General features: G+C 50.4%; 7 non-coding genes and 1 pseudogene across 7 annotated transcripts; all 8 read right to left on the reverse strand.

The window, feature by feature from the left end:
• Positions 1-713: 713 nt before the first annotated feature.
• On the reverse strand, positions 714-832 carry LOC126273895 (5S ribosomal RNA). The gene has a single exon (XR_007549731.1). It is a non-coding gene; the product is annotated as a 5S ribosomal RNA (ribosomal RNA).
• Positions 833-2,115: 1,283 nt separating this feature from the next.
• On the reverse strand, positions 2,116-2,234 carry LOC126273896 (5S ribosomal RNA). Its single transcript, XR_007549732.1, has one exon. It is a non-coding gene; the product is annotated as a 5S ribosomal RNA (ribosomal RNA).
• A 1,282-nt stretch (positions 2,235-3,516) lies between these two features.
• On the reverse strand, positions 3,517-3,635 carry LOC126273897 (5S ribosomal RNA). The gene has a single exon (XR_007549733.1). It is a non-coding gene; the product is annotated as a 5S ribosomal RNA (ribosomal RNA).
• Positions 3,636-11,043: 7,408 nt separating this feature from the next.
• Positions 11,044-11,165, reverse strand: LOC126274488 (5S ribosomal RNA; annotated as a pseudogene).
• A 1,282-nt stretch (positions 11,166-12,447) lies between these two features.
• Positions 12,448-12,566, reverse strand: LOC126273847 (5S ribosomal RNA). The gene has a single exon (XR_007549683.1). It is a non-coding gene; the product is annotated as a 5S ribosomal RNA (ribosomal RNA).
• A 1,282-nt stretch (positions 12,567-13,848) lies between these two features.
• Positions 13,849-13,967, reverse strand: LOC126273848 (5S ribosomal RNA). The gene has a single exon (XR_007549684.1). It is a non-coding gene; the product is annotated as a 5S ribosomal RNA (ribosomal RNA).
• Positions 13,968-15,249: 1,282 nt separating this feature from the next.
• Positions 15,250-15,368, reverse strand: LOC126273849 (5S ribosomal RNA). Its single transcript, XR_007549685.1, has one exon. It is a non-coding gene; the product is annotated as a 5S ribosomal RNA (ribosomal RNA).
• Positions 15,369-16,650: 1,282 nt separating this feature from the next.
• LOC126273850 (5S ribosomal RNA) lies at positions 16,651-16,769 on the reverse strand. The gene has a single exon (XR_007549686.1). It is a non-coding gene; the product is annotated as a 5S ribosomal RNA (ribosomal RNA).
• Positions 16,770-17,221: the final 452 nt, after the last annotated feature.

Raw genomic sequence — 17,221 nt, forward strand, 5'->3', positions numbered from 1 at the left:
CCGTGGAAAGGTGCGAAAACATGCACACTAGACACAGGCTGTTCGACAAAGCATCCATCTCTTGTAGCGACGAAAGGTAAATTTTTGTTTACAAATTTTCCGTTGTGCACTGCTACAAAACAATATGCCCTGACGTATTTCACAACATTTCTGTCACTTCATACTGTTTTGTTATTTCCAGAGACTCTTTGGAAGTCTTCCTTGGCGCACTCTTTGCAAACTGAGTTCCTTAATATCGTATCTTACGATAGTTTAAAATCAGTATGGAAGCATCTTTGTCACATGAGAAAGGTAGCATGAAAAAAGGGCTGCCAGGGGTAATGACAAGAAAGCAAGAAATGAAGACAGCCATAGTTCCCAGGCGGTCGCCGGTCCAAATACTAACGTTGTTGCTTATCTTCGGTGGTCGGACGGGAACAGGTTTTTTTTTTAATGTAGTTAGTTTTTGGAATTTAGCGCTCCTACTAAACAGTAGGCTCTGACGCATTTCAAGAGCACATCTGTCGATTCGCAGTGTTTCGTTATTTTCAACGAGTTCCTAGCACTCTTCCTCCGTGCACTCTTGTTCAAACTGAGTTCATTACTGTAATTTCGCATCTTACGTTTAATACAGTAGTTTAAAATGCTTGTGGAAGCATCTTTGTCGCACCTGAGCGTTTTTATGAAAAGAGGGCTGGCAGGTGTAGTGACGTAAAATTTAAAAAAAGAGAGGGAGCCAACAGCACCCGGTGTTCCCAGGCGGTCACCCATCCAAGTACTAACCGGGCCCGATGTTGCTTAACTTCGGTGATCGGACGAGAACCGGTGTATTCAACATGGTATGGCCGCTGGCGTCGTTATACTGTAACCGCACGGCAGAAGAAGGCTTCGCCTCTCCTCCCAACACACGCAATCGCCGTTTTCGGTGGCGCATTTGACGCAAAGCACGTCCTTCCACCTCGAAGGCGACGCGCAGTGAGGCGCGCCGCCACGTGGACCACACGCACAACACAGCTGCTCGTTGCACCGGCTGTCATTCGTTTGATTCGTGCGGCCTCCGACACTCGCGGGAGACGCACCTTATTATTGTTATCCGGCGCAGGGCTTGGGCGCGGCCGGCGGCGGGGGGACTGCGCGGGGTGTGGCAGTGTCCTGCTGGACCGAGGGAAGCGTTCTCACCTGCCTGACACGCGTCGCGCTTCCAGATATTTGCGTAATTCGCACGGTGCATTCTCGGCTGTCCCCTTCCGTCCCGACTTGTCCCGACTTTGCTCGACTGCCGCTCGCTGCCGCTCGGGTCGCGGTCCATATGACAGCACAAGCACGAGAAACATCTGCGAGATGGGCGCGGGCCGAACCAGCGTGTCCGAGGCGCCGTGTGCGGCCGTTCGGAGCAACCAGAGCAACTCTGTGCTGCGCCGTGCCGTGGAAAGGTGCGAAAACATGCACACTAGACACAGGCTGTTCGACAAAGCATCCATCTCTTGTAGCGACGAAAGGTAAATTTTTGTTTACAAATTTTCCGTTGTGCACTGCTACAAAACAATATGCCCTGACGTATTTCACAACATTTCTGTCACTTCATACTGTTTTGTTATTTCCAGAGACTCTTTGGAAGTCTTCCTTGGCGCACTCTTTGCAAACTGAGTTCCTTAATATCGTATCTTACGATAGTTTAAAATCAGTATGGAAGCATCTTTGTCACATGAGAAAGGTAGCATGAAAAAAGGGCTGCCAGGGGTAATGACAAGAAAGCAAGAAATGAAGACAGCCATAGTTCCCAGGCGGTCGCCGGTCCAAATACTAACGTTGTTGCTTATCTTCGGTGGTCGGACGGGAACAGGTTTTTTTTTTAATGTAGTTAGTTTTTGGAATTTAGCGCTCCTACTAAACAGTAGGCTCTGACGCATTTCAAGAGCACATCTGTCGATTCGCAGTGTTTCGTTATTTTCAACGAGTTCCTAGCACTCTTCCTCCGTGCACTCTTGTTCAAACTGAGTTCATTACTGTAATTTCGCATCTTACGTTTAATACAGTAGTTTAAAATGCTTGTGGAAGCATCTTTGTCGCACCTGAGCGTTTTTATGAAAAGAGGGCTGGCAGGTGTAGTGACGTAAAATTTAAAAAAAGAGAGGGAGCCAACAGCACCCGGTGTTCCCAGGCGGTCACCCATCCAAGTACTAACCGGGCCCGATGTTGCTTAACTTCGGTGATCGGACGAGAACCGGTGTATTCAACATGGTATGGCCGCTGGCGTCGTTATACTGTAACCGCACGGCAGAAGAAGGCTTCGCCTCTCCTCCCAACACACGCAATCGCCGTTTTCGGTGGCGCATTTGACGCAAAGCACGTCCTTCCACCTCGAAGGCGACGCGCAGTGAGGCGCGCCGCCACGTGGACCACACGCACAACACAGCTGCTCGTTGCACCGGCTGTCATTCGTTTGATTCGTGCGGCCTCCGACACTCGCGGGAGACGCACCTTATTATTGTTATCCGGCGCAGGGCTTGGGCGCGGCCGGCGGCGGGGGGACTGCGCGGGGTGTGGCAGTGTCCTGCTGGACCGGGGGAAGCGTTCTCACCTGCCTGACACGCGTCGCGCTTCCAGATATTTGCGTAATTCGCACGGTGCATTCTCGGCTGTCCCCTTCCGTCCCGACTTGTCCCGACTTTGCTCGACTGCCGCTCGCTGCCGCTCGGGTCGCGGTCCATATGACAGCACAAGCACGAGAAACATCTGCGAGATGGGCGCGGGCCGAACCGGCGTGTCCGAGGCGCCGTGTGCGGCCGTTCGGAGCAACCAGAGCAACTCTGTGCTGCGCCGTGCCGTGGAAAGGTGCGAAAACATGCACACTAGACACAGGCTGTTCGACAAAGCATCCATCTCTTGTAGCGACGAAAGGTAAATTTTTGTTTACAAATTTTCCGTTGTGCACTGCTACAAAACAATATGCCCTGACGTATTTCACAACATTTCTGTCACTTCATACTGTTTTGTTATTTCCAGAGACTCTTTGGAAGTCTTCCTTGGCGCACTCTTTGCAAACTGAGTTCCTTAATATCGTATCTTACGATAGTTTAAAATCAGTATGGAAGCATCTTTGTCACATGAGAAAGGTAGCATGAAAAAAGGGCTGCCAGGGGTAATGACAAGAAAGCAAGAAATGAAGACAGCCATAGTTCCCAGGCGGTCGCCGGTCCAAATACTAACGTTGTTGCTTATCTTCGGTGGTCGGACGGGAACAGGTTTTTTTTTAATGTAGTTAGTTTTTGGAATTTAGCGCTCCTACTAAACAGTAGGCTCTGACGCATTTCAAGAGCACATCTGTCGATTCGCAGTGTTTCGTTATTTTCAACGAGTTCCTAGCACTCTTCCTCCGTGCACTCTTGTTCAAACTGAGTTCATTACTGTAATTTCGCATCTTACGTTTAATACAGTAGTTTAAAATGCTTGTGGAAGCATCTTTGTCGCACCTGAGCGTTTTTATGAAAAGAGGGCTGGCAGGTGTAGTGACGTAAAATTTAAAAAAAGAGAGGGAGCCAACAGCACCCGGTGTTCCCAGGCGGTCACCCATCCAAGTACTAACCGGGCCCGATGTTGCTTAACTTCGGTGATCGGACGAGAACCGGTGTATTCAACATGGTATGGCCGCTGGCGTCGTTATACTGTAACCGCACGGCAGAAGAAGGCTTCGCCTCTCCTCCCAACACACGCAATCGCCGTTTTCGGTGGCGCATTTGACGCAAAGCACGTCCTTCCACCTCGAAGGCGACGCGCAGTGAGGCGCGCCGCCACGTGGACCACACGCACAACACAGCTGCTCGTTGCACCGGCTGTCATTCGTTTGATTCGTGCGGCCTCCGACACTCGCGGGAGACGCACCTTATTATTGTTATCCGGCGCAGGGCTTGGGCGCGGCCGGCGGCGGGGGGACTGCGCGGGGTGTGGCAGTGTCCTGCTGGACCGAGGGAAGCGTTCTCACCTGCCTGACACGCGTCGCGCTTCCAGATATTTGCGTAATTCGCACGGTGCATTCTCGGCTGTCCCCTTCCGTCCCGACTTGTCCCGACTTTGCTCGACTGCCGCTCGCTGCCGCTCGGGTCGCGGTCCATATGACAGCACAAGCACGAGAAACATCTGCGAGATGGGCGCGGGCCGAACCGGCGTGTCCGAGGCGCCGTGTGCGGCCGTTCGGAGCTACCAGAGCAACTCTGTGCTGCGCCGTGCCGTGGAAAGGTGCGAAAACATGCACACTGGACACAGGCTGTTCGACAAAGCATCCATCTCTTGTAGCGACGAAAGGTAAATTTTTGTTTACAAATTTTCCGTTGTGCACTGCTACAAAACAATATGCCCTGACGTATTTCACAACATTTCTGTCACTTCATACTGTTTTGTTATTTCCAGAGACTCTTTGGAAGTCTTCCTTGGCGCACTCTTTTCAAACTGAGTTCCTTAATATCGTATCTTACGATAGTTTAAAATCAGTATGGAAGCATCTTTGTCACATGAGAAAGGTAGCATGAAAAAAGGGCTGGCAGGGGTAGCGACAAGAAAGCAAGAAATGAAGACAGCCATAGTTCCCAGGCGGTCGCCGGTCCAAATACTAACGTTGTTGCTTATCTTCGGTGGTCGGACGGGAACAGGTTTTTTTTTAATGTAGTTAGTTTTTGGAATTTAGCGCTCCTACTAAACAGTAGGCTCTGACGCATTTCAAGAGCACATCTGTCGATTCGCAGTGTTTCGTTATTTTCAACGAGTTCCTAGCACTCTTCCTCCGTGCACTCTTGTTCAAACTGAGTTCATTACTGTAATTTCGCATCTTACGTTTAATACAGTAGTTTAAAATGCTTGTGGAAGCATCTTTGTCGCACCTGAGCGTTTTTATGAAAAGAGGGCTGGCAGGTGTAGTGACGTAAAATTTAAAAAAAGAGAGGGAGCCAACAGCACCTTTTTTTTTTTTTTTTTTTTTTACGTTTAATACAGTAGTTTAAAATGCTTGTGGAAGCATCTTTGTCGCACCTGAGAGTTTTTCATGAAAAGAGGGCTGGCAGGTGTAGTGACATAAAATTTAAAAGAAGAGAGGGAGCCAACAGCACCTTTTTTTTTTTTTTTCTTTATTATAGAGAGAGGAAACGGAAAGATAAGGCGGATTCACACCGTAACAATCGATGATGACGACTGTCCAAAGGGAACACAAAACATTTGTACGCAACCAGGACGACGCATCCACCGGAAAAGGAAAGTCATTGTCGGTCGGGCATCGAGCGTGGCTGGCAGGCGGCGGCAATGAGGGCAGGGGTCAATTAGTCTGAGGCCTGGCCACAGTGTCGCCCCCACACCCGTCATCACTCATATCGACCGTAAAACAAAACAATATTTCATGTATGAAAAAAAGAGAAATCGCAACAGCCTAGGTATAGTAAAAACAACATGAAACAAAACGCTATTTTAAAGCGCCGGTAATCCCGGTGTGAAATCCCACACCGACGAAAGGTTCCAAAAGTGCCGAGCGCAGACACGTGACGAGAAGTGGGAGCGCTCGACAGTAAAAGAAATGAAAAAAGAAAAAAGAAAAAAAATAACGCAAACAGTCACCACTAGAAACTAGGACTGAAACATCAGTAAAGAATCTCGTCACGCCACATACGGGGAAAAAAAAGAAAAAAGAAAAAAGAAACTAATAATACCGACACTCATGCCAAACAAGAAGTTTGGCAATAACGTCCAGAAAAAACTGAAAAGACTTCTGATGTCGTTCGATAGTCAAGTTTCGGCAATTTTCGTTCCAGAAAACATAGAGAAAGTCGCATTTATTCATATTGTGTCGAACAAGGGCAATTTGAAAATACGAGACAATAACATCCATGTTACGCAGGTACCGACATACGCGCAAAAGCATGCGCCAGTGCGACCTGCAAAAAATTTGCAAAATTTTGCCGATAATGTGGCGATGTCTGAATCTGAGAATGTTGGGTCCATAAATAGGTAAGGAAGTCCAAATCGGTACACAACTTTAAAGAGAAAATAGCAAAAACTGTATGGCCAAAGATCCACACCGTGGCATTTCGCTTGGTGGTGGGGTAGACGACACACTGCGGAATTAATACATCATCCACAGTAACGGTTCGAGCGTCCACCCGCTGAATCAGACGAATCATATCCCTGGCGACGTCCCAAACACGGCGGAAGCGGTCACACGCAAAGCGGTGTTCAAGAGTATCGTCGACAGTACACACGTCACACACTCCAGATGGGATAAGGTTGATGGAATGAAGTTTGGAGTTGGTAGGGATGGTGCGATGCACCACCTTGTACCATGCAGCGTGTACGGAAGCCGGGAGGACTTTGTTGGCGAGGTTTTGCCACACTGCCACCCAGTTGCAGCGTGGCAATCGATACTCCCACTTGCAACGAATAGGAGGTCCGCGTATAGCATCGCAGACAGCGCTAACCGTGTGGGCGGAGATGTCACGAAGTGTCAGGTAACTATTATCGAAATAGTAGCGGCGCACGTAAGAAAGATAAAACGGGATGTGCGACACAGAAACAGGTGCCACTTCAGAATGAGGACGATAACGATTAAAAACAACCGCGGTGGGACTGCAAGGTGCCTTCTGCATAACAGCGGTAATTCTCTTCCAAAGGAGAGCCGCACATTTGGCTGAAAAATCGACAAGTCCCAAACCGCCGTCGGACAGGCCCAAGGTACAGACAGCATGTGACACCTTAAAAATCTCCCCCCTCCATAAAAACCAGTAAATCGCCTGTGTGATGGCGCGCCCCAATTGCTTGGGTACCGGGAGAACCTGCGCAAGGTACCACGCCCTTGCCAAGAAGTTATTATTTATTAACTGCACCTTTTCCCGAAGGGCCAAATTTCGGACCGCATGGATCTTGACAACAGCACGAATCCGATGCAGCGTAGGCCGCCAATTTAATGCTTCCATCTGCTGTGGATTCGAGGATAAAAGGACTCCAAGAACTTTATGCTGCTGCTGTACACAGAACCAGTCCCTACGAAGGGTACGTGCGCGGGCGGTGAGCGGTAAAAGAACAGTTTTCTGTGTATTGACAATCGCCCCCGTAGCTTGTTCAAAGTTGTGCAGAACGACTTGCAACCTGTCAACATCGTCTAAATGCTCAATAAATACGCCAAGGTCATCAGCGTATGCTTTACAAACCAATCTGGTAGTCCCCATCTGAATGCCGCGACATTCCTGACCGATATAGCGGAGGAGGGGATCCAGCGCAATGGCAAAAAGCGCCATGGAAAGCGGACACCCTTGCCGCACGGAGCGACCTACACGAAAAGCAGGAGTAAGACGACCATTAACACAAATGCGTGACGTAGCATTTTGCAACAGATGCGTCACTAATTTGGTAAATTTATAACCAAACCCCATGCGCACCAAAACCTGACGCAAATAAAAATGACTAATACGGTCAAAGGCATTCTTAAAATCAACTAATAAAATCGCCGCAGTCCGAAGCCGAGCACTTTTTACATAACCAATGCAGTCCCTGTAAGCAAGGATAGCGTCAAAGATATTCCGATCGCGCACCGCACACGTTTGCTGAGGACTAAGTACCGCCGGCAAAATGTTTTTAAGTCGCTGAGCGACGCAGCGCGTGACGATCTTGTAGTCAACATTTAATAAAGTAATCGGACGGACAGCGTCGATATTTGGCACAGCATTGGATTTGGGAACGAGCGTCACAACCCCCTCCACAAAGGCAGCTGGTACAGTCACACCATTTCGAATATCATTTACCAAATCTACTAAAATCTCACTAAAAAGATGAAAAAATTTCAAATAAAATTCCGCAGGAATCCCATCTGGACCTGGAGACTTCCCGTTGGGACTCCGCCGAACGGCATCGAGAACTTCATCAGACGTAAAGGCGGCAGTTAAATGATTCCTGTCCGGGCGAGTTAAAACGTGGGGTACAGTCTGCAAAAAATCTCGCAACGCGTCGGAATCCACATCAACAGCACGGAAAAGTGAAGCGAAATGTTCAAAAATATCTGTTTCAATTTCCGACTGTACAGAAGTTCGATCGCCGTTTCGCAGCCGCCAAACATTAATCTTCAAACGTTCACGGCGTTTGCGTTCTCTGTGTAAATGGTAAATGGACAGAGGTTCCCCAGTAACAAGTCCCGCAGGCTGACTTCGGACGGTCACCCCATCACTAACGGCACGCATGTCAAGTAAAAGCTTTGCTTGAAATTGCTTCATAGTAGGCAACAACTCGGGCTGTGACGTCACCCGCAATGCTAAGTCCCGTAAACAAGCCTGGCGGAAGCGAGCCGTTGCCCGACGCCAGCGTGCCGCCTCACGGCTGTAATCAATTAAAAATTTCCTAATCGCCGGTTTAACTATCGCAACCCACCACTCAATGGTGCTACTATGACCGCCTCGAGTCCGTAACAACCGTTGCCATATACGGTTAAAACAAGTCACAAAATGGTCGTCATTGAGTAAACTGCAATTGAACTTCCACAAATTGGTACGGCGAGGAACACACAAACGAGGCAATAAAAGACGACAGGAGTAACTGGAGTGGTCAGAAAATACGACAGGAGTCACGTCAGCACTACAAATACGGGCAGACAGCTGCCTAGACACATAAATCCGATCGAGGCGGCTACGCCCGGTACCGTAAAAATAGGTGAAGTAGGTGAAATCCGGGTGTAAAACACGCCACGTGTCGAGCAGCTGAAAACTAGTGACTAAAGTACCCAGCTCGTGACATTTGTTTGGACGCGGCTCTTGATCGCTGTCGTCTAAAACACAATTAAAATCACCCCCAACGATTAAAGTATCGACATTCCTGGATAGAAGCTGACACAAATCTCTACCATAAAAGTCAGCCCTGGCCGGTTTAACATTTCCTGACGGAGCGTACACATTTACAAACACAATTCCAAAAATGGTACAAGCAACAGCGCGACCGTTCGGTAAAATGTCAACGTTAGATATTGGTAAGCCAGAACGCACTAAAATTGCAGTGCCCGTATCGTTATCAGGGGCAATATTATCAATCACAGTAAAATCAGTAAAATCATGCAAAAACAAAAGCGCTTCACAAGTCACCTCCTGTAAAAAAGCGACGTGACAGTTATTATCATACAAGAAATTTTTTAAAATCATAGCCTTCTGCGGATTTCGCAACTTATTAAGATTAACTGTTAAGATGTTCCACTGGCTACAGTCGTTAACCATATACACGTAATAACACAGTTAAAAAACAAGAAAATAAAAGAAAAACATGAAATTTGCTTAAAACAAGATAAAACATACAAACTTGCTAGGAGGGGGAGGACATACAATGAGTCACACTAATGGTTACCACCGGCCTCCACGTCCGCCGACCAATCCTGTGACTGACTAGGAAGGGGGGGCGGGAGCGGTGGAGTCCCAGAAACTGTGACTGCACTTTCTGTGACGGAATGCTCCACGGCGGGCATCTCGACATCCGAAGATAAAGGCGGCACCAAATCGTGGGTGGAAGGGGGGGCACGACGAAGGTGCGAATCTTCGGCCTTTCTTTTGGTTGGAAAGGGGGAAGGTGTCACAGACAAAGGCGGATCCACCGCCATGCCGGAATCGGCATCAGAAGTCGGTTGGCTCAGGAAGGTTTTCAAATGTTGCACCGCGATGTCACGTTTCTGCGTTGCAGCAACAACATCACCCCCCGGCTGAGTGCGGGAAGAGGTCTGCTTTTTCGCGTGGCGCCTGCTGCCTCCCCCCTGAGACGGGCGGTGGCCGAGGTCTACGCCGTCGCGCGTGGCCGGTTGTCGGGAGGTCGGTTGCCCGACCGACCGAACCTGAGGGGGGGCAGGAGAACGCGCCACCGGAGACGGACTCCGATTTTTGTCCGAAAAACCACGCGTATTAAACGAAGCAGAGCTACTGGCACTACGTAAACGTGGGGTGCCAGAAGCTCGAGCGACATTCCGGTCCCTACGCGGTTTCGGTGCAGTAAAAGCTTCACGTTCTACAACAGCACTGGCAGCAGAAAGACTGTCGGGGACGGTAGTAGGAGCAACCGCCGATATGTCGGGTTCCGTAACCGGGACAGTATGCGGAACAATTTCTGCCGACATCGGCACGGATTGCGGTGAGACTTCGTCCACTACCGGTTTTTCAAAAACAGATTCAGTTGTCGCAGCCGCGAGCAAAGAAGGCTCAACAGGAGGTTCAGAAACAGAAACAGAGTCACTATCAGGAACAGACGTGTCCATAACGTCAGCGGCGGCCGATACAGGGGGGGCGGCCGCGAGTTGCACACGTGCGGGGGGGGCGGAACCTAAACTCGTTGCAGCAACAGAAGCAAAGCTAGGCCCACTTAAAACGTCCTCACGTGGCAACTGAACAGGCTGCCTGCGTTTAGGACAGTTTTGTCGGTAATGACCAACAGCACCGCAAAACGAACACGTCTGAGGTTGACCACTATAGGTTATAAAAGCACGATGACCGTTAACTAACAAGAAGGACGGAATATGTTGTCGTACTATCATCTTTACACTCCTCACGCCGTTTTCGACCTGAAAAACATAGGCGGAAGACCACTTCTCTTTAAAAACAGATAGCACGGTCCCGTACGGCCGCAAATGACGAGATATTGTGTCATTCCGGATTTCAAAAGGCAAGTTGAACACACGAACATTTCGAAGGCCAAACCCACCATGAGAAATAGTCACGTTACTAATGCGACCGTCTAGATGTCGAAATTTACGGATACCATCATTAACATTTACCACGGTATCACACAATTCGGGAGTTTTCAACTTCAAAAACACGGAATTGATAAAAGTATCAAATTGAACTCCGAGAACGTCATCGGTCGACAAACACAATTCCTCAAGTATCCAACGGTGAATTTCGAAAGCTGACGGTTTTCCGACGGAACTATCGAATTCGCATTGCACATTATTTTGTCGTTCTTCACTATTATCATACAACATTGCCATAACTTACGGACTTGATGAAATGTAGCCGCGAGGCAGGAGACAGACGACACGCGAGGCGCCGCCGGCCAAGTCGCACAAGGAAGTACTGCTCGCTCGGCACCGAGGTGTTGCCAGGCGGGCAGACAGCCAAGTACTAACCGGGCCCGATGTTGCTTAACTTCGGTGATCGGACGAGAACCGGTGTATTCAACATGGTATGGCCGCTGGCGTCGTTATACTGTAACCGCACGGCAGAAGAAGGCTTCGCCTCTCCTCCCAACACACGCAATCGCCGTTTTCGGTGGCGCATTTGACGCAAAGCACGTCCTTCCACCTCGAAGGCGACGCGCAGTGAGGCGCGCCGCCACGTGGACCACACGCACAACACAGCTGCTCGTTGCACCGGCTGTCATTCGTTTGATTCGTGCGGCCTCCGACACTCGCGGGAGACGCACCTTATTATTGTTATCCGGCGCAGGGCTTGGGCGCGGCCGGCGGCGGGGGGACTGCGCGGGGTGTGGCAGTGTCCTGCTGGACCGAGGGAAGCGTTCTCACCTGCCTGACACGCGTCGCGCTTCCAGATATTTGCGTAATTCGCACGGTGCATTCTCGGCTGTCCCCTTCCGTCCCGACTTGTCCCGACTTTGCTCGACTGCCGCTCGCTGCCGCTCGGGTCGCGGTCCATATGACAGCACAAGCACGAGAAACATCTGCGAGATGGGCGCGGGCCGAACCGGCGTGTCCGAGGCGCCGTGTGCGGCCGTTCGGAGCTACCAGAGCAACTCTGTGCTGCGCCGTGCCGTGGAAAGGTGCGAAAACATGCACACTAGACACAGGCTGTTCGACAAAGCATCCATCTCTTGTAGCGACGAAAGGTAAATTTTTGTTTACAAATTTTCCGTTGTGCACTGCTACAAAACAATATGCCCTGACGTATTTCACAACATTTCTGTCACTTCATACTGTTTTGTTATTTCCAGAGACTCTTTGGAAGTCTTCCTTGGCGCACTCTTTGCAAACTGAGTTCCTTAATATCGTATCTTACGATAGTTTAAAATCAGTATGGAAGCATCTTTGTCACATGAGAAAGGTAGCATGAAAAAAGGGCTGCCAGGGGTAATGACAAGAAAGCAAGAAATGAAGACAGCCATAGTTCCCAGGCGGTCGCCGGTCCAAATACTAACGTTGTTGCTTATCTTCGGTGGTCGGACGGGAACAGGTTTTTTTTTAATGTAGTTAGTTTTTGGAATTTAGCGCTCCTACTAAACAGTAGGCTCTGACGCATTTCAAGAGCACATCTGTCGATTCGCAGTGTTTCGTTATTTTCAACGAGTTCCTAGCACTCTTCCTCCGTGCACTCTTGTTCAAACTGAGTTCATTACTGTAATTTCGCATCTTACGTTTAATACAGTAGTTTAAAATGCTTGTGGAAGCATCTTTGTCGCACCTGAGCGTTTTTATGAAAAGAGGGCTGGCAGGTGTAGTGACGTAAAATTTAAAAAAAGAGAGGGAGCCAACAGCACCCGGTGCTCCCAGGCGGTCACCCATCCAAGTACTAACCGGGCCCGATGTTGCTTAACTTCGGTGATCGGACGAGAACCGGTGTATTCAACATGGTATGGCCGTTGGCGTCGTTATACTGTAGCCGCACGGCAGAAGAAGGCTTCGCCTCTCCTCCCAACACACGCAATCGCCGTTTTCGGTGGCGCATTTGACGCAAAGCACGTCCTTCCACCTCGAAGGCGACGCGCAGTGAGGCGCGCCGCCACGTGGACCACACGCACAACACAGCTGCTCGTTGCACCGGCTGTCATTCGTTTGATTCGTGCGGCCTCCGACACTCGCGGGAGACGCACCTTATTATTGTTATCCGGCGCAGGGCTTGGGCGCGGCCGGCGGCGGGGGGACTGCGCGGGGTGTGGCAGTGTCCTGCTGGACCGAGGGAAGCGTTCTCACCTGCCTGACACGCGTCGCGCTTCCAGATATTTGCGTAATTCGCACGGTGCATTCTCGGCTGTCCCCTTCCGTCCCGACTTGTCCCGACTTTGCTCGACTGCCGCTCGCTGCCGCTCGGGTCGCGGTCCATATGACAGCACAAGCACGAGAAACATCTGCGAGATGGGCGCGGGCCGAACCGGCGTGTCCGAGGCGCCGTGTGCGGCCGTTCGGAGCTACCAGAGCAACTCTGTGCTGCGCCGTGCCGTGGAAAGGTGCGAAAACATGCACACTGGACACAGGCTGTTCGACAAAGCATCCATCTCTTGTAGCGACGAAAGGTAAATTTTTGTTTACAAATTTTCCGTTGTGCACTGCTACAAAACAATATGCCCTGACGTATTTCACAACATTTCTGTCACTTCATACTGTTTTGTTATTTCCAGAGACTCTTTGGAAGTCTTCCTTGGCGCACTCTTTTCAAACTGAGTTCCTTAATATCGTATCTTACGATAGTTTAAAATCAGTATGGAAGCATCTTTGTCACATGAGAAAGGTAGCATGAAAAAAGGGCTGGCAGGGGTAGCGACAAGAAAGCAAGAAATGAAGACAGCCTTAGTTCCCAGGCGGTCGCCGGTCCAAATACTAACGTTGTTGCTTATCTTCGGTGGTCGGACGGGAACAGGTTTTTTTTTAATGTAGTTAGTTTTTGGAATTTAGCGCTCCTACTAAACAGTAGGCTCTGACGCATTTCAAGAGCACATCTGTCGATTCGCAGTGTTTCGTTATTTTCAACGAGTTCCTAGCACTCTTCCTCCGTGCACTCTTGTTCAAACTGAGTTCATTACTGTAATTTCGCATCTTACGTTTAATACAGTAGTTTAAAATGCTTGTGGAAGCATCTTTGTCGCACCTGAGCGTTTTTATGAAAAGAGGGCTGGCAGGTGTAGTGACGTAAAATTTAAAAAAAGAGAGGGAGCCAACAGCACCCGGTGCTCCCAGGCGGTCACCCATCCAAGTACTAACCGGGCCCGATGTTGCTTAACTTCGGTGATCGGACGAGAACCGGTGTATTCAACATGGTATGGCCGTTGGCGTCGTTATACTGTAGCCGCACGGCAGAAGAAGGCTTCGCCTCTCCTCCCAACACACGCAATCGCCGTTTTCGGTGGCGCATTTGACGCAAAGCACGTCCTTCCACCTCGAAGGCGACGCGCAGTGAGGCGCGCCGCCACGTGGACCACACGCACAACACAGCTGCTCGTTGCACCGGCTGTCATTCGTTTGATTCGTGCGGCCTCCGACACTCGCGGGAGACGCACCTTATTATTGTTATCCGGCGCAGGGCTTGGGCGCGGCCGGCGGCGGGGGGACTGCGCGGGGTGTGGCAGTGTCCTGCTGGACCGAGGGAAGCGTTCTCACCTGCCTGACACGCGTCGCGCTTCCAGATATTTGCGTAATTCGCACGGTGCATTCTCGGCTGTCCCCTTCCGTCCCGACTTGTCCCGACTTTGCTCGACTGCCGCTCGCTGCCGCTCGGGTCGCGGTCCATATGACAGCACAAGCACGAGAAACATCTGCGAGATGGGCGCGGGCCGAACCGGCGTGTCCGAGGTGCCGTGTGCGGCCGTTCGGAGCTACCAGAGCAACTCTGTGCTGCGCCGTGCCGTGGAAAGGTGCGAAAACATGCACACTAGACACAGGCTGTTCGACAAAGCATCCATCTCTTGTAGCGACGAAAGGTAAATTTTTGTTTACAAATTTTCCGTTGTGCACTGCTACAAAACAATATGCCCTGACGTATTTCACAACATTTCTGTCACTTCATACTGTTTTGTTATTTCCAGAGACTCTTTGGAAGTCTTCCTTGGCGCACTCTTTGCAAACTGAGTTCCTTAATATCGTATCTTACGATAGTTTAAAATCAGTATGGAAGCATCTTTGTCACATGAGAAAGGTAGCATGAAAAAAGGGCTGCCAGGGGTAATGACAAGAAAGCAAGAAATGAAGACAGCCATAGTTCCCAGGCGGTCGCCGGTCCAAATACTAACGTTGTTGCTTATCTTCGGTGGTCGGACGGGAACAGGTTTTTTTTTAATGTAGTTAGTTTTTGGAATTTAGCGCTCCTACTAAACAGTAGGCTCTGACGCATTTCAAGAGCACATCTGTCGATTCGCAGTGTTTCGTTATTTTCAACGAGTTCCTAGCACTCTTCCTCCGTGCACTCTTGTTCAAACTGAGTTCATTACTGTAATTTCGCATCTTACGTTTAATACAGTAGTTTAAAATGCTTGTGGAAGCATCTTTGTCGCACCTGAGCGTTTTTATGAAAAGAGGGCTGGCAGGTGTAGTGACGTAAAATTTAAAAAAAGAGAGGGAGCCAACAGCACCCGGTGCTCCCAGGCGGTCACCCATCCAAGTACTAACCGGGCCCGATGTTGCTTAACTTCGGTGATCGGACGAGAACCGGTGTATTCAACATGGTATGGCCGTTGGCGTCGTTATACTGTAGCCGCACGGCAGAAGAAGGCTTCGCCTCTCCTCCCAACACACGCAATCGCCGTTTTCGGTGGCGCATTTGACGCAAAGCACGTCCTTCCACCTCGAAGGCGACGCGCAGTGAGGCGCGCCGCCACGTGGACCACACGCACAACACAGCTGCTCGTTGCACCGGCTGTCATTCGTTTGATTCGTGCGGCCTCCGACACTCGCGGGAGACGCACCTTATTATTGTTATCCGGCGCAGGGCTTGGGCGCGGCCGGCGGCGGGGGGACTGCGCGGGGTGTGGCAGTGTCCTGCTGGACCGAGGGAAGCGTTCTCACCTGCCTGACACGCGTCGCGCTTCCAGATATTTGCGTAATTCGCACGGTGCATTCTCGGCTGTCCCCTTCCGTCCCGACTTGTCCCGACTTTGCTCGACTGCCGCTCGCTGCCGCTCGGGTCGCGGTCCATATGACAGCACAAGCACGAGAAACATCTGCGAGATGGGCGCGGGCCGAACCGGCGTGTCCGAGGCGCCGTGTGCGGCCGTTCGGAGCTACCAGAGCAACTCTGTGCTGCGCCGTGCCGTGGAAAGGTGCGAAAACATGCACACTGGACACAGGCTGTTCGACAAAGCATCCATCTCTTGTAGCGACGAAAGGTAAATTTTTGTTTACAAATTTTCCGTTGTGCACTGCTACAAAACAATATGCCCTGACGTATTTCACAACATTTCTGTCACTTCATACTGTTTTGTTATTTCCAGAGACTCTTTGGAAGTCTTCCTTGGCGCACTCTTTTCAAACTGAGTTCCTTAATATCGTATCTTACGATAGTTTAAAATCAGTATGGAAGCATCTTTGTCACATGAGAAAGGTAGCATGAAAAAAGGGCTGGCAGGGGTAGCGACAAGAAAGCAAGAAATGAAGACAGCCATAGTTCCCAGGCGGTCGCCGGTCCAAATACTAACGTTGTTGCTTATCTTCGGTGGTCGGACGGGAACAGGTTTTTTTTTAATGTAGTTAGTTTTTGGAATTTAGCGCTCCTACTAAACAGTAGGCTCTGACGCATTTCAAGAGCACATCTGTCGATTCGCAGTGTTTCGTTATTTTCAACGAGTTCCTAGCACTCTTCCTCCGTGCACTCTTGTTCAAACTGAGTTCATTACTGTAATTTCGCATCTTACGTTTAATACAGTAGTTTAAAATGCTTGTGGAAGCATCTTTGTCGCACCTGAGCGTTTTTATGAAAAGAGGGCTGGCAGGTGTAGTGACGTAAAATTTAAAAAAAGAGAGGGAGCCAACAGCACCCGGTGCTCCCAGGCGGTCACCCATCCAAGTACTAACCGGGCCCGATGTTGCTTAACTTCGGTGATCGGACGAGAACCGGTGTATTCAACATGGTATGGCCGTTGGCGTCGTTATACTGTAGCCGCACGGCAGAAGAAGGCTTCGCCTCTCCTCCCAACACACGCAATCGCCGTTTTCGGTGGCGCATTTGACGCAAAGCACGTCCTTCCACCTCGAAGGCGACGCGCAGTGAGGCGCGCCGCCACGTGGACCACACGCACAACACAGCTGCTCGTTGCACCGGCTGTCATTCGTTTGATTCGTGCGGCCTCCGACACTCGCGGGAGACGCACCTTATTATTGTTATCCGGCGCAGGGCTTGGGCGCGGCCGGCGGCGGGGGGACTGCGCGGGGTGTGGCAGTGTCCTGCTGGACCGAGGGAAGCGTTCTCACCTGCCTGACACGCGTCGCGCTTCCAGATATTTGCGTAATTCGCACGGTGCATTCTCGGCTGTCCCCTTCCGTCCCGACTTGTCCCGACTTTGCTCGACTGCCGCTCGCTGCCGCTCGGGTCGCGGT

This window comes from Schistocerca gregaria, chromosome 5, assembly GCF_023897955.1.
Source record: "Schistocerca gregaria isolate iqSchGreg1 chromosome 5, iqSchGreg1.2, whole genome shotgun sequence".
In the NCBI taxonomy this organism is placed as follows: domain Eukaryota; kingdom Metazoa; phylum Arthropoda; class Insecta; order Orthoptera; family Acrididae; genus Schistocerca; species Schistocerca gregaria.